This window comes from Styela clava, chromosome 10, assembly GCF_964204865.1.
Source record: "Styela clava chromosome 10, kaStyClav1.hap1.2, whole genome shotgun sequence".
In the NCBI taxonomy this organism is placed as follows: Eukaryota; Metazoa; Chordata; class Ascidiacea; order Stolidobranchia; family Styelidae; genus Styela; species Styela clava.
Window position 1 is genome coordinate 18719327 of NC_135259.1, and position 16594 is coordinate 18735920.

Sequence of the window (16594 nt, forward strand, 5' to 3'; positions counted from 1 at the left end):
GTCAGAAAGATAACGGTGAAGCTTTACGGTTTGTTAATTTGTTTTTATAAAAGATTCGAAATGCCAATATTTTTTGGTAATCTGCATTAAATTACATTGGTTTTAAATGATTTTCTCAACACAACAAAACACATAATTTATACATTTAAGAAAGAATTACATGAGTGTACTACATTTAAGAAAGAATTACATGAAGTATTTAAAATACTGACCTCGAAGACAGCATGGATATTAGTTCAGTAGAGAGATGGACTAGGCGTTACGATTTCAGGCTCTCACCCATGCGGCCCGGGTTCTATTCCCGGTCAGGGAAACTCTTTATACCAAATATTATAAATTTTTGATTTCTTTCAGAAGGATCATTAGTGAGGTTTAATATGTCAAATCATTGATTGTTACAGTTGTAAAAGCGACAGTGAATGCGTAGGTTGTTCGTGAAAAACCATGTGGCCATTACAGTGTCAGCTTTATATTAAATTAATTTTGGATAGCAATAGTTTTTCAGTGATATTTCCAACATAAAACAAAGACATCAACTGTATACAGAAGACAGAAGTACATGAAGTATTGTAAATACTGACGAAGAAAACTACGCGGATATTACTTCAGTAGCGCTACATTGAGGTAACACCAATTTATTAGATAATACTTCTGCCAAAGTAATCGTATTCCCAGATGGTCTAGGGGTTAGGATTCCTGGCTTTCACCCAGGCGGCCCTGGTTCGATTCCCGGTCTGGGAAACTCTTCTTCAAACAAAGATCAGGTCAGTTTTAGTTTTGAAACGTCAAAAAGATAATGGTGAAGCTTTACACTTTAGGCTGTATTTCTAAAGTGACTAAAGAATATATTACCTTAAAAAAAACTTTCCAGAATGTGATTAATGGGGTTTAACCTGATAATTGGTCGATTTAACTGTTGTAGTTGTTAAGGAGGATGATCATAAAGATGCATGCAACCATGGCAATGTCACGAGTACAATAATATAACAGCACAACACTTTCACCTAACTTCAAGTCACGTGTCATTGTTTGAGATTAACGGTTAAAAAGACACTGGCCAGTATGGGGATCGAACCCGCGACATTCGCGTTATTAGCACGACGCTCTAACCAACTGAGCTAACCGGCCATATGTCCTATTGAATATACTCAGCCAATTTCATTGAGACATTTCATTTGATATTTTAGTCACCATCTATTAATTGTGTGAAGAAACTGAAGTGGAACGAGATAGCATCTTTCAGTTACGAAGTACTAAATTCTGTCAGCGACATTTGTTTTTGTAGTATCTGTTTGTTTCTAGGAAACAGAAGTTAAAGATAGACTTGCTATTCCTTAATATTAAATGGATTTCATCCGAGGGAACACACAGATAGAAAGGATTCATTTTTTAAATAATAGACAGCGTCCCTGGGTGGGCTTGAACCACCAACCTTTCGGTACCCATCAGTATAAGAGGTAACAGCCGAACGCGCTGACCGATTGCGCCACAGAGACCGACACGGACTATGGTTTGTTAATTTGTATTTATAAAAGATTCGAAATGTCCAATATTTTCTGGTAATCTGCATTAAATTACAATGGTTTTAAATGATTTTCTCAACACAACAAAACACATAATTTATACATTTAAGAAAGAATTACATGAAGTATTTAAAATACTGATCTCGAAGACATCATGGATATTATTTCAGTGGAGAGAGTAGGTCATTTCTGCCGATATCCCAGATGGACTAGGCGTTAGGATTTCAGGCTCTCACCCATGCGGCCCGGGTTCTATTCTCGGTCTGGGAAACTCATTATACCAAATATTTTAAATTTTTGATTTCTTTTAGAAGGATCGTTAGTGAGGTTTTATATGTCAAATCATTGATTGTTACAGTTGTAAAAGCGACAGTGACTGAGTAGGTTGTTCGTGAAGAACCATGTGGCCATTACAGTGTCAGCTTTATAATAAATTAATTTTGGATAGGAATAGTTTTTCAGTGATATTTCCAACATAAAACAAAGACATCAGCTGTATACAGAAGAGAGAAATACATGAAGTATTTCAAATACTGACGAAGAAAACTACGCGGATATTACTTCAGTAGCGCTACATTGAGGTAACACCAATTTATTAGATAATACTTCTGCCAAAGTAATCGGATTCCCAGATGGTCTAGGCGTTAGGATTCCTGGCTTTCACCCAGGCGGCCCGGGTTCGATTCCCGGTCTGGGAAACTTTTCTTCAAACAAAGATCAGGTCAGTTTTAGTTTTGAAACGTCAGAAAGATAATGGTGAAGCTTTACACTTTGGGCTGTATTTCTCGAGTGACTTAAGAATATATTACCTTAACAAAAACTTTCCAGAATGTGATTAGTGGGGTTTAACCTGATAATTTATCGATTTAACTGTTGTAGTTATTAAGGAGGATGATAGTAAAGATGCATGCAAATATGGGAAAGTCACGAGTACAATAATATAACAGCACAACACTTTCACCTAACTTCAAGTCACGTGTCATTCTTTGAGATTAACGGTTAAAAGGACACTGGTCAGTACGGGGATCGAACCCGCGACGTTCGCGTTATTAGCACGACGCTCTAACGGTAGTCTACCCAACTGAGCTAACCGCTAACCGCTGAGCTAATTTATTAGATAATACTTCTGCCAAAGTAATCGTATTCCCAGGTGGTCTAGGGGTTAGGATTCCTGGCTTTCACCCAGGCGGCCCGGGTTCGATTCCCGGTCTGGGAAACTTTTCTTCAAGCAAAGATCAGGTCAGTTTTAGTTTTGAAACGTCAGAAAGATAATGGTGAAGCTCTACACTTTAGGCTGTATTTCTAGAGTGACTAAAGATTATATTACCTTAACAAAAACTTTCCAGAATGTTATTAATGGGGTTTAACCTGATAATTTATCGATTTAACTGTTGTATTTGTTAAGGAGGATGATCATAAAGATGCATGCAACCATGGCAATGTCACGAGTACAATAATATAACAGCACAACACTTTCACCTAACTTCAAGTCACGTGTCATTCTTTGAGATTAACGGTTAAAAAGACACTGGCCAGTACGGGGATGGACCCGCGACATTCGCGTTATTAGCACGACGCTCTAACCAACTGAGCTAACCGGCCATATTTCCTATTGAATATACTCAGCTAATTTCATTGAGACATTTCATTTGATATTTTAGTCTCCATCTAATAATTGTGTGAAGAAACAGTAGAGGAACGAGATAGCATCTTTCAGTTACGAAGTACTAAATTCTCTCAGCGACATTTGTTTCTGTAGTATCTGTTTGACTCTAGGAAACAGAAATTAAAAATAGACTTGCTATTCCTTAATATTAAATGGATTTCATCCGGTGGAACACACAGATAGAGAGGATTCAATTTTTAAATAATAGACAGCGTCCCTGGGTGGGCTTGAACCACCAACCTTTCGGTACCCATCAGTATAAGAGGTAACAGCCGAACGCGCTGACCGATTGTGCCACAGAGACCGACACGCACGATGGTTTGTTAATTTGTTTTTATAAAAGATTCGAAATTTCCAATTTTTTTTGGTAATCTGCATTAAATTACATTGGTTTTAAATGATTTTCTCAACACAACAAAACACATAATTTATACATTTAAGAAAGAATTACATGAAGTATTTAAAATACTGACCTCGAAGACATCATGGATATTATTTCAGTGGAGAGAGTAGGTCATTTCTGCCGATATCCCAGATGGACTAGGCGTTAGGATTTCAGGCTCTCACCCATGCGGCCCGGGTTCTATTCTCGGTCTGGGAAACTCATTATACCAAATATTTTAAATTTTTGATTTCTTTCAGAAGGATCGTTAGTGAGGTTTTATATGTCAAATCATTGATTGTTACAGTTGTAAAAGCGACAGTGACTGAGTAGGTTGTTCGTGAAGAATCATGTGGCCATTACAGTGTCAGCTTTATAATAAATTAATTTTGGATAGGAATAGTTTTTCAGTGATATTTCCAACATAAAACAAAGACATCAGCTGTATACAGAAGACAGAAATACATGAAGTATTTCAAATACTGACCAAGAAAACTACGCGGATATTACTTCAGTAGCGCTACATTGAGGTAACACCAATTTATTAGATAATACTTCTGCCAAAGCAATCGTATTCCCAGATGGTCTAGGGGTTAGGATTCCTGGCTTTCACCCAGGCGGCCCGGGTTCGATTCCCGGTCTGGGAAACTTTTCTTCAAACAAAGATCAGGTCAGTTTTAGTTTTGAAACGTCAGAAAGATAATGGTGAAGCTTTACACTTTGGGCTGTATTTCTCGAGTGACTAAAGAATATATTACCTTAACAAAAACTTTCCAGAATGTGATTAGTGGGGTTTAACCTGATAATTTATCTATTTAACTGTTGTAGTTATTAAGGAGGATGATCGTAAAGATGCATGCAAATATGGGAAAGTCACGAGTACAATAATATAACAGCACAACACTTTCACCTAACTTCAAGTCACGTGTCATTCTTTGAGATTAACGGTTAAAAGGACACTGGTCAATACGGGGATCGAACCCGCGACATTCGCGTTATTAGCACGACGCTCTAACGGTAGTCTACCCAACTGAGCTAACCGCTAACCGCTGAGCTAATTTATTAGATAATACTTCTGCCAAAGTAATCGTATTCCCAGATGGTCTAGGGGTTAGGATTCCTGGCTTTCACCCAGGCGGCCCGGGTTCGATTCCCGGTCTGGGAAACTTTTCTTCAAGCAAAGATCAGGTCAGTTTTAGTTTTGAAACGTCAGAAAGACAATGGTGAAGCTTTACACTTTAGGCTGTATTTCTAGAGTGACTAAAGATTATATTACCTTAACAAAAACTTTCCAGAATGTTATTAATGGGGTTTAACCTGATAATTAATCGATTTAACTGTTGTATTTGTTGAGGAGGATGATCATAAAGATGCATGCAACCATGGCAATGTCACTAGTACAATAATATAACAGCACAACACTTTCACCTAACTTCAAGTCACGTGTCATTCTTTGAGATTAACGGTTAAAAAGACACTGGCCAGTACGGGGATCGAACCCGCGACATTCGCGTTATTAGCACGACGCTCTATTCAACTGAACTAACCGGCCATATGTCCTATCGAATATACTCAGCTAATTTCATTGAGACATTTCATTTGATATTTTAGTCACCATCTATTAATTGTGTGAAGAAACAGTAGAGGAACGAGATAGCATCTTTCAGTTACGAAGTACTAAATTCTGTCAGCGACATTTGTTTTTGTAGTATCTGTATGACTCTAGGAAAAAGAAATTAAAAATAGACTTGCTATTCCTTAATATTAAATGGATTTCATCGGGGAACACACAGATAGAAAGGATTCAATTTTTAAATAATAGACAGCGTCCCTGGGTGGGCTTCTGCCAAAGTAATCGTATTCCCAGATGGTCTAGGGGTTAGGATTCCTGGCTTTCACCCAGGCGGCCCGGGTTCGATTCCCGGTCTGGGAAACTTTTCTTCAAGCAAAGATCAGGTCAGTTTTAGTTTTGAAACGTCAGAAAGACAATGGTGAAGCTTTACACTTTAGGCTGTATTTCTAGAGTGACTAAAGATTATATTACCTTAACAAAAACTTTCCAGAATGTTATTAATGGGGTTTAACCTGATAATTAATCGATTTAACTGTTGTATTTGTTGAGGAGGATGATCATAAAGATGCATGCAACCATGGCAATGTCACTAGTACAATAATATAACAGCACAACACTTTCACCTAACTTCAAGTCACGTGTCATTCTTTGAGATTAACGGTTAAAAAGACACTGGCCAGTACGGGGATCGAACCCGCGACATTCGCGTTATTAGCACGACGCTCTAACCAACTGAGCTAACCGGCCATATGTCCTATCGAATATACTCAGCTAATTTCATTGAGACATTTCATTTGATATTTTAGTCACCATCTATTAATTGTGTGAAGAAACAGTAGAGGAACGAGATAGCATCTTTCAGTTACGAAGTACTAAATTCTGTCAGCGACATTTGTTTTTGTAGTATCTGTATGACTCTAGGAAACAGAAATTAAAGATAGACTTGCTATTCCTTAATATTAAATGGATTTCATCCGGGGAACACACAGATAGAAAGGATTCAATTTTTAAATAATAGACAGCGTCCCTGGGTGGGCTTCTGCCAAAGTAATCGTATTCCCAGATGGTCTAGGGGTTAGGATTCCTGGCTTTCACCCAGGCGGCCCGGGTTCGATTCCCGGTCTGGGAAACTTTTCTTCAAACAAAGATCAGGTCAGTTTTAGTTTTGAAACGTCAGAAAGATAATGGTGAAGCTTTACACTTTGGGCTGTATTTCTCGAGTGACTAAAGAATATATTACCTTAACAAAAACTTTCCAGAATGTGATTAGTGGGGTTTAACCTGATAATTTATCGATTTAACTGTTGTAGTTATTAAGGAGGATGATCGTAAAGATGCATGCAAATATGGGAAAGTCACGAGTACAATAATATAACAGCACAACACTTTCACCTAACTTCAAGTCACGTGTCATTCTTTGAGAATAACGGTTAAAAGGACACTGGTCAGTACGGGGATCGAACCCGCGACATTCGCGTTATTAGCACGACGCTCTAACGGTAGTCCACCCAACTGAGCTAACCGCTAACCGCTGAGCTAATTTATTAGATAATACTTCTGCCAAAGTAATCGTATTCCCAGATGGTCTAGGGGTTAGTATTCCTGGCTTTCACCCAGGCGGCCCGGGTTCGATTCCCGGTCTGGGAAACTTTTCTTCAAGCAAAGATCAGGTCAGTTTTAGTTTTGAAACGTCAGAAAGATAATTGTGAAGCTTTACACTTTGGGCTGTATTTCTCGAGTGACTAAAGAATATATTACCTTAACAAAAACTTTCCAGTATGTGATTAGTGGGGCTTAACCTGATAATTTATCGATTTGACTGTTGTATTTGTTGAGGAGGATGATCATAAAGATGCATGCAACCATGGCAATGTCACTAGTACAATAATATAACAGCACAACACTTTCACCTAACTTCAAGTCACGTGTCATTCTTTGAGATTAACGGTTAAAAAGACACTGGCCAGTACGGGGATCGAACCCGCGACATTCGCGTTATTAGCACGACGCTCTATCCAACTGAGCTAACCGGCCATATGTCCTATCGAATATACTCAGCTAATTTCATTGAGACATTTCATTTGATATTTTAGTCACCATCTATTAATTGTGTGAAGAAACAGTAGAGGAACGAGATAGCATCTTTCAGTTACGAAGTACTAAATTCTGTCAGCGACATTTGTTTTTGTAGTATCTGTATGACTCTAGGAAACAGAAATTAAAAATAGACTTGCTATTCCTTAATATTAAATGGATTTCATCGGGGAACACATAGATAGAAAGGATTCAATTTTTAAATAATAGACAGCGTCCCTGGGTGGGCTTCTGCCAAAGTAATCGTATTCCCAGATGGTCTAGGGGTTAGGATTCCTGGCTTTCACCCAGGCGGCCCGGGTTCGATTCCCGGTCTGGGAAACTTTTCTTCAAGCAAAGATCAGGTCAGTTTTAGTTTTGAAACGTCAGAAAGACAATGGTGAAGCTTTACACTTTAGGCTGTATTTCTAGAGTGACTAAAGATTATATTACCTTAACAAAAACTTTCCAGAATGTTATTAATGGGGTTTAACCTGATAATTAATCGATTTAACTGTTGTATTTGTTGAGGAGGATGATCATAAAGATGCATGCAACCATGGCAATGTCACTAGTACAATAATATAACAGCACAACACTTTCACCTAACTTCAAGTCACGTGTCATTCTTTGAGATTAACGGTTAAAAAGACACTGGCCAGTACGGGGATCGAACCCGCGACATTCGCGTTATTAGCACGACGCTCTAACCAACTGAGCTAACCGGCCATATGTCCTATCGAATATACTCAGCTAATTTCATTGAGACATTTCATTTGATATTTTAGTCACCATCTATTAATTGTGTGAAGAAACAGTAGAGGAACGAGATAGCATCTTTCAGTTACGAAGTACTAAATTCTGTCAGCGACATTTGTTTTTGTAGTATCTGTATGACTCTAGGAAACAGAATATAAAGATAGACTTGCTATTCCTTAATATTAAATGGATTTCATCCGGGGAACACACAGATAGAAAGGATTCAATTTTTAAATAATAGACAGCGTCCCTGGGTGGGCTTCTGCCAAAGTAAACGTATTCCCAGATGGTCTAGGGGTTAGGATTCCTGGCTTTCACCCAGGCGGCCCGGGTTCGATTCCCGGTCTGGGAAACTTTTCTTCAAACAAAGATCAGGTCAGTTTTAGTTTTGAAATGTCAGAAAGATAATGGTGAAGCTTTACACTTTGGGCTGTATTACTCGAGTGACTAAAGAATATATTACCTTAACAAAAACTTTCCAGAATGTGATTAGTGGGGTTTAACCTGATAATTTATCGATTTAACTGTTGTAGTTATTAAGGAGGATGATCGTAAAGATGCATGCAAATATGGGAAAGTCACGAGTACAATAATATAACAGCACAACACTTTCACCTAACTTCAAGTCACGTGTCATTCTTTGAGAATAACGGTTAAAAGGACACTGGTCAGTACGGGGATCGAACCCGCGACATTCGCGTTATTAGCACGACGCTCTAACGGTAGTCCACCCAACTGAGCTAACCGCTAACCGCTGAGCTAATTTATTAGATAATACTTCTGCCAAAGTAATCGTATTCCCAGATGGTCTAGGGGTTAGTATTCCTGGCTTTCACCCAGGCGGCCCGGGTTCGATTCCCGGTCTGGGAAACTTTTCTTCAAGCAAAGATCAGGTCAGTTTTAGTTTTGAAACGTCAGAAAGATAATGGTGAAGCTTTACACTTTGGGCTGTATTTCTCGAGTGACTAAAGAATATATTACCTTAACAAAAACTTTCCAGTATGTGATTAGTGGGGCTTAACCTGATAATTTATCGATTTGACTGTTGTATTTGTTGAGGAGGATGATCATAAAGATGCATGCAACCATGGCAATGTCACTAGTACAATAATTTAACAGCACAACACTTTCACCTAACTTCAAGTCACGTGTCATTCTTTGAGATTAACGGTTAAAAAGACACCGGCCAGTACGGGGATCGAACCCGCGACATTCGTGTTATTAGCACGACGCTCTAACCAACTGAGCTAACCGGCCATATGTCCTATTGAATATAGTCAGCTAATTTCATTGAGACATTTCATTTGATATTTTAGTCACCATCTAATAATTGTGTGAAGAAACATTAGAGGAACGAGATAGCATCTTTCAGTTACGAAGTACTAAATTCTGTCAGCGACATTTGTTTTTGTAGTATCTGTATGACTCTAGGAAACAGAAATTAAAGATAGACTTGCTATTCCTTAATATTAAATGGATTTCATCCGGGGAACACACAGATAGAAAGAATTCAATTTTTAAATAATAGACAGCGTCCCTGGGTGGGCTTCTGCCAAAGTAATCGTATTCCCAGATGGTCTAGAGGTTAGGATTCCTGGCTTTCACCCAGGCGGCCCGGGTTCGATTCCCGGTCTGGGAAACTTTTCTTCAAGCAAAGATCAGGTCAGTTTTAGTTTTGAAACGTCAGAAAGACAATGGTGAAGCTTTACACTTTAGGCTGTATTTCTAGAGTGACTAAAGAATATATTACCTTAACAAAAACTTTCCAGAATGTTATTAATGGGGTTTAACCTGATAATTAATCGATTTAACTGTTGTATTTGTTGAGGAGGATGATCATAAAGATGCATGCAACCATGGCAATGTAACTAGTACAATAATATAACAGCACAACACTTTCACCTAACTTCAAGTCACGTGTCATTCTTTGAGATTAACGGTTAAAAAGACACTGGCCAGTACGGGGATCGAACCCGCGACGTTCGCGTTATTAGCACGACGCTCTAACCAACTGAGCTAACCGGCCATATGTCCTATCGAATATACTCAGCTAATTTCATTGAGACATTTCATTTGATATTTTAGTCACCATCTATTAATTGTGTGAAGAAACAGTAGAGGAACGAGATAGCATCTTTCAGTTACGAAGTACTAAATTCTGTCAGCGACATTTGTTTTTGTAGTATCTGTATGACTCTAGGAAACAGAAATTAAAGATAGACTTGCTATTCCTTAATATTAAATGGATTTCATCCAGGGAACACACAGATAGAAAGGATTCAATTTTTAAATAATAGACAGCGTCCCTGGGTGGGCTTCTGCCAAAGTAATCGTATTCCCAGATGGTCTAAGGGTTAGGATTCCTGGCTTTCACCCAGGCGGCCCGGGTTCGATTCCCGGTCTGGGAAACTTTTCTTCAAACAAAGATCAGGTCAGTTTTAGTTTTGAAACGTCAGAAAGATAATGGTGAAGCTTTACACTTTGGGCTGTATTTCTCGAGTGACTAAAGAATATATTACCTTAACAAAAACTTTCCAGAATGTGATTAGTGGGGTTTAACCTGATAATTTATCGATTTAACTGTTGTAGTTATTAAGGAGGATGATCGTAAAGATGCATGCAAATATGGGAAAGTCACGAGTACAATAATATAACAGCACAACACTTTCACCTAACTTCAAGTCACGTGTCATTCTTTGAGAATAACGGTTAAAAGGACACTGGTCAGTACGGGGATCGAACCCGCGACATTCGCGTTATTAGCACGACGCTCTAACGGTAGTCTACCCAACTGAGCTAACCGCTAACCGCTGAGCTAATTTATTAGATAATACTTCTGCCAAAATAATCGTATTCCCAGATGGTCTAGGGGTTAGTATTCCTGGCTTTCACCCAGGCGGCCCAGGTTCGATTCCCGCTCTGGGAAACTTTTCTTCAAGCAAAGATCAGGTCAGTTTTTGTTTTGAAACGTCAGAAAGATAACGGTGAAGCTTTACGGTTTGTTAATTTGTTTTTATAAAAGATTCGAAATGCCAATATTTTTTGGTAATCTGCATTAAATTACATTGGTTTTAAATGATTTTCTCAACACAACAAAACACATAATTTATACATTTAAGAAAGAATTACATGAGTGTACTACATTTAAGAAAGAATTACATGAAGTATTTAAAATACTGACCTCGAAGACAGCATGGATATTAGTTCAGTAGAGAGATGGACTAGGCGTTACGATTTCAGGCTCTCACCCATGCGGCCCGTGTTCTATTCCCGGTCAGGGAAACTCTTTATACCAAATATTATAAATTTTTGATTTCTTTCAGAAGGATCATTAGTGAGGTTTAATATGTCAAATCATTGATTGTTACAGTTGTAAAAGCGACAGTGAATGCGTAGGTTGTTCGTGAAGAACCATGTGGCCATTACAGTGTCAGCTTTATATTAAATTAATTTTGGATAGCAATAGTTTTTCAGTGATATTTCCAACATAAAACAAAGACATCAACTGTATACAGAAGACAGAAGTACATGAAGTATTGTAAATACTGACGAAGAAAACTACGCGGATATTACTTCAGTAGCGCTACATTGAGGTAACACCAATTTATTAGATAATACTTCTGCCAAAGTAATCGTATTCCCAGATGGTCTAGGGGTTAGGATTCCTGGCTTTCACCCAGGCGGCCCTGGTTCGATTCCCGGTCTGGGAAACTCTTCTTCAAACAAAGATCAGGTCAGTTTTAGTTTTGAAACGTCAGAAAGATAATGGTGAAGCTTTACACTTTAGGCTGTATTTCTAAAGTGACTAAAGAATATATTACCTTAAAAAAAACTTTCCAGAATGTGATTAATGGGGTTTAACCTGATAATTGGTCGATTTAACTGTTGTAGTTGTTAAGGAGGATGATCATAAAGATGCATGCAACCATGGCAATGTCACGAGTACAATAATATAACAGCACAACACTTTCACCAAACTTCAAGTCACGTGTCATTGTTTGAGATTAACGGTTAAAAAGACACTGGCCAGTACGGGGATCGAACCCGCGACATTCGCGTTATTAGCACGACGCTCTAACCAACTGAGCTAACCGGCCATATGTCCTATTGAATATACTCAGCCAATTTCATTGCGACATTTCATTTGATATTTTAGTCACCATCTATTAATTGTGTGAAGAAACTGAAGGGGAACGAGATAGCATCTTTCAGTTACAAAGTACTAAATTCTGTCAGCGACATTTGTTTTTGTAGTATCTGTTTGTTTCTAGGAAACAGAAGTTAAAGATAGACTTGCTATTCCTTAATATTAAATGGATTTCATCCGAGGGAACACACAGATAGAAAGGATTAATTTTTTAAATAATAGACAGCGTCCCTGGGTGGGCTTGAACCACCAACCTTTCGGTACCCATCAGTATAAGAGGTAACAGCCGAACGCGCTGACCGATTGCGCGACAGAGACCGACACGGACTATGGTTTGTTAATTTGTATTTATAAAAGGTTCGAAATGTCCAATATTTTCTGGTAATCTGCATTAAATTACATTGGTTTTAAATGATTTTCTCAACACAACAAAACACATAATTTATACATTTAAGAAAGAATTACATGAAGTATTTAAAATACTGATCTCGAAGACATCATGGATATTATTTCAGTGGAGAGAGTAGGTCATTTCTGCCGATATCCCAGATGGACTAGGCGTTAGGATTTCAGGCTCTCACCCATGCGGCCCGGGTTCTATTCTCGGTCTGGGAAACTCATTATACCAAATATTTTAAATTTTTGATTTCTTTTAGAAGGATCGTTAGTGAGGTTTTATATGTCAAATCATTGATTGTTACAGTTGTAAAAGCGACAGTGACTGAGTAGGTTGTTCGTGAAGAACCATGTGGCCATTACAGTGTCTGCTTTATAATAAATTAATTTTGGATAGGAATAGTTTTTCAGTGATATTTCCAACATAAAACAAAGACATCAGCTGTATACAGAAGAGAGAAATACATGAAGTATTTCAAATACTGACGAAGAAAACTACGCGGATATTACTTCAGTAGCGCTACATTGAGGTAACACCAATTTATTAGATAATACTTCTGCCAAAGTAATCGTATTCCCAGATGGTCTAGGGGTTAGGATTCCTGGCTTTCACCAGGCGGCCCGGGTTCGATTCCCGGTCTGGGAAACTTTTCTTCAACAAAGATCAGGTCAGTTTTAGTTTTGAAACGTCAGAAAGATAATGGTGAAGCTTTACACTTTGGGCTGTATTTCTCGAGTGACTAAAGAATATATTACCTTAACAAAAACTTTCCAGAATGTGATTAGTGGGGTTTAACCTGATAATTAATCGATTTAACTGTTGTAGTTATTAAGGAGGATGATAGTAAAGATGCATGCAAATATGGGAAAGTCACGAGTACAATAATATAACAGCACAACACTTTCACCTAACTTCAAGTCACGTGTCATTCTTTGAGATTAACGGGTAAAAAGACACTGGTCAGTACGGGGATCGAACCCGCGACATTCGCGTTATTAGCACGACGCTCTAACGGTAGTCTACCCAACTGAGCTAACCGCTAACCGCTGAGCTAATTTATTAGATAATACTTCTGCAAAAGTAATCGTATTCCCAGATGGTCTAGGGGTCAGGATTCCTGGCTTTCACCCAGGCGGCCCGGGTTAGATTCCCGGTCTGGGAAACTTTTCTTCAAGCAAAGATCAGGTCAGTTTTAGTTTTGAAACGTCAGAAAGATAATGGTGAAGCTTTACACTTTAGGCTGTATTTCTAGAGTGACTAAAGATTATATTACCTTAACAAAAACTTTCCAGAATGTTATTAATGGGGTTTAACCTGATAATTTATCGATTTAACTGTTGTATTTGTTAAGGAGGATGATCATAAAGATGCATGCAACCATGGCAATGTCACGAGTACAATAATATAACAGCACAACACTTTCACCTAACTTCAAGTCACGTGTCATTGTTTGAGATTAACGGGTAAAAAGGCACTGGCCAGTACGGGGATCGAACCCGCGACATTCGCGTTATTAGCACGACGCTCTAACCAACTGAGCTAACCGGCCATATGTCCTATTGAATATACTCAGCCAATTTCATTGAGACATTTCATTTGATATTTTAGTCACCATCTATTAATTGTGTGAAGAAACTGAAGGGGAACGAGATAGCATCTTTCAGTTACGAAGTACTAAATTCTGTCAGCGACATTTGTTTTTGTAGTATCTGTTTGTTTCTAGGAAACAGAAATTAAAGATAGACTTGCTATTCCTTAATATTAAATGGATTTCATCCGAGGGAACACACAGATAGAAAGGATTCATTTTTTAAATAATAGACAGCGTCCCTGGGTGGGCTTGAACCACCAACCTTTCGGTACCCATCAGTATAAGAGGTAACAGACGAACGCGCTGACCGATTGCGCCACAGAGACCGACACGGACTATGGTTTGTTAATTTGTATTTATAAATGGTTCGAAATGTCCAATATTTTTTGGTAATCTGCATTAAATTACATTGGTTTTAAATGATTTTCTCAACACAACAAAACACATAATTTATACATTTAAGAAAGAATTACATGAAGTATTTAAAATACTGACCTCGAAGACAGCATCGATATTAGTTCAGTGGAGAGAGTAGGTCCTTTCTGCCGATATCCCAGATGGACTAGGCGTTAGGATTTCAGGCTCTCACCCATGCGGCCCGGGTTCTATTCCCGGTCTGGGAAACTCTTTATACCAAATATTTTAAATTTTTGATTTCTTTCAGAAGGATCATTAGTGAGGTTTTATATGTCAAATCATTGATTGTTACAGTTGTAAAAGCAACAGTGACTGGGTAGGTTGTTCGTGAAGAACCATGTGGACATTACAGTGTCAGCTTTATAATAAATTAATTTTGGATAGGAATAGTTTTTCAGTGATATTTCCAACATAAAAAAAGACATCAGCTGTATACAGAAGACAGAAGTACATGAAGTATTTCAAATACTGACGAAGAAAACTACGCGGATATTACTTCAGTAGCGCTACATTGAGGTAACACCAATTTATTAGATAATACTTCTGCCAAAGTAATCGGATTCCCAGATGGTCTAGGCGTTAGGATTCCTGGCTTTCACCCAGGCGGCCCGGGTTCGATTCCCGGTCTGGGAAACTTTTCTTCAAACAAAGATCAGGTCAGTTTTAGTTTTGAAACGTCAGAAAGATAATGGTGAAGCTTTACACTTTGGGCTGTATTTCTCGAGTAAATAAAGAATATATTACCTTAACAAAAACTTTCCAGAATGTGATTAGTGGGGTTTAACCTGATAATTTATCGATTTAACTGTTGTAGTTATTAAGGAGGATGATCGTAAAGATGCATGCAAATATGGGAAAGTCACGAGTACAATAATATAACAGCACAACACTTTCACCTAACTTCAAGTCACGTGTCATTCTTTGAGAATAACGGTTAAAAGGACACTGGTCAGTACGGGGATCGAACCCGCGACATTCGCGTTATTAGCACGACGCTCTAACGGTAGTCCACCCAACTGAGCTAACCGCTAACCGCTGAGCTAATTTATTAGATAATACTTCTGCCAAAGTAATCGTATTCCCAGATGGTCTAGGGGTTAGTATTCCTGGCTTTCACCCAGGCGGCCCGGGTTCGATTCCCGGTCTGGGAAACTTTTCTTCAAGCAAAGATCAGGTCAGTTTTAGTTTTGAAACGTCAGAAAGATAATGGTGAAGCTTTACACTTTGGGCTGTATTTCTCGAGTGACTAAAGAATATATTACCTTAACAAAAACTTTCCAGTATGTGATTAGTGGGGCTTAACCTGATAATTTATCGATTTGACTGTTGTATTTGTTGAGGAGGATGATCATAAAGATGCATGCAACCATGGCAATGTCACTAGTACAATAATATAACAGCACAACACTTTCACCTAACTTCAAGTCACGTGTCATTCTTTCAGATTAACGGTTAAAAAGACACCGGCCAGTACGGGGATCGAACCCGCGACATTCGTGTTATTAGCACGACGCTCTAACCAACTGAGCTAACCGGCCATATGTCCTATTGAATATAGTCAGCTAATTTCATTGAGACATTTCATTTGATATTTTAGTCACCATCTAATAATTGTGTGAAGAAACATTAGAGGAACGAGATAGCATCTTTCAGTTACGAAGTACTAAATTCTGTCAGCGACATTTGTTTTTGTAGTATCTGTATGACTCTAGGAAACAGAAATTAAAGATAGACTTGCTATTCCTTAATATTAAATGGATTACATCCGGGGAACACACAGATAGAAAGAATTCAATTTTTAAATAATAGACAGCGTCCCTGGGTGGGCTTCTGCCAAAGTAATCGTATTCCCAGATGGTCTAGGGGTTAGGATTCCTGGCTTTCACCCAGGCGGCCCGGGTTCGATTCCCGGTCTGGGAAACTTTTCTTCAAGCAAAGATCAGGTCAGTTTTAGTTTTGAAACGTCAGAAAGACAATGGTGAAGCTTTACACTTTAGGCTGTATTTCTAGAGTGACTAAAGATTATATTACCTTAACAAAAACTTTCCAGAATGTTATTAATGGGG

At 38.3% G+C, this 16594-nt stretch overlaps 26 non-coding genes across 26 annotated transcripts; 14 read left to right on the forward strand and 12 right to left on the reverse strand.

Moving 5' to 3' along the window:
• Positions 1–1054: 1054 nt before the first annotated feature.
• On the reverse strand, positions 1055–1128 carry Trnai-aau (transfer RNA isoleucine (anticodon AAU)). The gene has a single exon. It is a non-coding gene; the product is annotated as a tRNA-Ile (tRNA).
• Positions 1129–1404: 276 nt separating this feature from the next.
• Trnan-guu (transfer RNA asparagine (anticodon GUU)) lies at positions 1405–1496 on the reverse strand. The gene is given in 2 exon segments: positions 1405–1440; positions 1459–1496. It is a non-coding gene; the product is annotated as a tRNA-Asn (tRNA).
• Positions 1497–2667: 1171 nt separating this feature from the next.
• Positions 2668–2739, forward strand: Trnae-uuc (transfer RNA glutamic acid (anticodon UUC)). The gene has a single exon. It is a non-coding gene; the product is annotated as a tRNA-Glu (tRNA).
• A 662-nt stretch (positions 2740–3401) lies between these two features.
• Trnan-guu (transfer RNA asparagine (anticodon GUU)) lies at positions 3402–3493 on the reverse strand. The gene is given in 2 exon segments: positions 3402–3437; positions 3456–3493. It is a non-coding gene; the product is annotated as a tRNA-Asn (tRNA).
• Positions 3494–4146: 653 nt separating this feature from the next.
• Positions 4147–4218, forward strand: Trnae-uuc (transfer RNA glutamic acid (anticodon UUC)). Its single transcript has one exon. It is a non-coding gene; the product is annotated as a tRNA-Glu (tRNA).
• Positions 4219–4664: 446 nt separating this feature from the next.
• On the forward strand, positions 4665–4736 carry Trnae-uuc (transfer RNA glutamic acid (anticodon UUC)). Its single transcript has one exon. It is a non-coding gene; the product is annotated as a tRNA-Glu (tRNA).
• A 696-nt stretch (positions 4737–5432) lies between these two features.
• On the forward strand, positions 5433–5504 carry Trnae-uuc (transfer RNA glutamic acid (anticodon UUC)). The gene has a single exon. It is a non-coding gene; the product is annotated as a tRNA-Glu (tRNA).
• A 313-nt stretch (positions 5505–5817) lies between these two features.
• Positions 5818–5891, reverse strand: Trnai-aau (transfer RNA isoleucine (anticodon AAU)). Its single transcript has one exon. It is a non-coding gene; the product is annotated as a tRNA-Ile (tRNA).
• Positions 5892–6201: 310 nt separating this feature from the next.
• Positions 6202–6273, forward strand: Trnae-uuc (transfer RNA glutamic acid (anticodon UUC)). Its single transcript has one exon. It is a non-coding gene; the product is annotated as a tRNA-Glu (tRNA).
• Positions 6274–6719: 446 nt separating this feature from the next.
• On the forward strand, positions 6720–6791 carry Trnae-uuc (transfer RNA glutamic acid (anticodon UUC)). The gene has a single exon. It is a non-coding gene; the product is annotated as a tRNA-Glu (tRNA).
• Positions 6792–7104: 313 nt separating this feature from the next.
• Positions 7105–7178, reverse strand: Trnai-aau (transfer RNA isoleucine (anticodon AAU)). Its single transcript has one exon. It is a non-coding gene; the product is annotated as a tRNA-Ile (tRNA).
• Positions 7179–7487: 309 nt separating this feature from the next.
• Trnae-uuc (transfer RNA glutamic acid (anticodon UUC)) lies at positions 7488–7559 on the forward strand. The gene has a single exon. It is a non-coding gene; the product is annotated as a tRNA-Glu (tRNA).
• Positions 7560–7872: 313 nt separating this feature from the next.
• On the reverse strand, positions 7873–7946 carry Trnai-aau (transfer RNA isoleucine (anticodon AAU)). The gene has a single exon. It is a non-coding gene; the product is annotated as a tRNA-Ile (tRNA).
• A 310-nt stretch (positions 7947–8256) lies between these two features.
• Positions 8257–8328, forward strand: Trnae-uuc (transfer RNA glutamic acid (anticodon UUC)). The gene has a single exon. It is a non-coding gene; the product is annotated as a tRNA-Glu (tRNA).
• Positions 8329–8774: 446 nt separating this feature from the next.
• On the forward strand, positions 8775–8846 carry Trnae-uuc (transfer RNA glutamic acid (anticodon UUC)). The gene has a single exon. It is a non-coding gene; the product is annotated as a tRNA-Glu (tRNA).
• Positions 8847–9159: 313 nt separating this feature from the next.
• Trnai-aau (transfer RNA isoleucine (anticodon AAU)) lies at positions 9160–9233 on the reverse strand. The gene has a single exon. It is a non-coding gene; the product is annotated as a tRNA-Ile (tRNA).
• Positions 9234–9543: 310 nt separating this feature from the next.
• On the forward strand, positions 9544–9615 carry Trnae-uuc (transfer RNA glutamic acid (anticodon UUC)). Its single transcript has one exon. It is a non-coding gene; the product is annotated as a tRNA-Glu (tRNA).
• Positions 9616–9928: 313 nt separating this feature from the next.
• Positions 9929–10002, reverse strand: Trnai-aau (transfer RNA isoleucine (anticodon AAU)). Its single transcript has one exon. It is a non-coding gene; the product is annotated as a tRNA-Ile (tRNA).
• Positions 10003–10312: 310 nt separating this feature from the next.
• On the forward strand, positions 10313–10384 carry Trnae-uuc (transfer RNA glutamic acid (anticodon UUC)). The gene has a single exon. It is a non-coding gene; the product is annotated as a tRNA-Glu (tRNA).
• A 1615-nt stretch (positions 10385–11999) lies between these two features.
• On the reverse strand, positions 12000–12073 carry Trnai-aau (transfer RNA isoleucine (anticodon AAU)). Its single transcript has one exon. It is a non-coding gene; the product is annotated as a tRNA-Ile (tRNA).
• Positions 12074–12349: 276 nt separating this feature from the next.
• On the reverse strand, positions 12350–12441 carry Trnan-guu (transfer RNA asparagine (anticodon GUU)). Its single transcript is given in 2 exon segments — positions 12350–12385; positions 12404–12441. It is a non-coding gene; the product is annotated as a tRNA-Asn (tRNA).
• A 1169-nt stretch (positions 12442–13610) lies between these two features.
• On the forward strand, positions 13611–13682 carry Trnae-uuc (transfer RNA glutamic acid (anticodon UUC)). Its single transcript has one exon. It is a non-coding gene; the product is annotated as a tRNA-Glu (tRNA).
• A 313-nt stretch (positions 13683–13995) lies between these two features.
• Trnai-aau (transfer RNA isoleucine (anticodon AAU)) lies at positions 13996–14069 on the reverse strand. The gene has a single exon. It is a non-coding gene; the product is annotated as a tRNA-Ile (tRNA).
• Positions 14070–15607: 1538 nt separating this feature from the next.
• On the forward strand, positions 15608–15679 carry Trnae-uuc (transfer RNA glutamic acid (anticodon UUC)). Its single transcript has one exon. It is a non-coding gene; the product is annotated as a tRNA-Glu (tRNA).
• A 313-nt stretch (positions 15680–15992) lies between these two features.
• Positions 15993–16066, reverse strand: Trnai-aau (transfer RNA isoleucine (anticodon AAU)). The gene has a single exon. It is a non-coding gene; the product is annotated as a tRNA-Ile (tRNA).
• A 310-nt stretch (positions 16067–16376) lies between these two features.
• Positions 16377–16448, forward strand: Trnae-uuc (transfer RNA glutamic acid (anticodon UUC)). The gene has a single exon. It is a non-coding gene; the product is annotated as a tRNA-Glu (tRNA).
• The last annotated feature ends 146 nt before the right edge of the window (positions 16449–16594 follow it).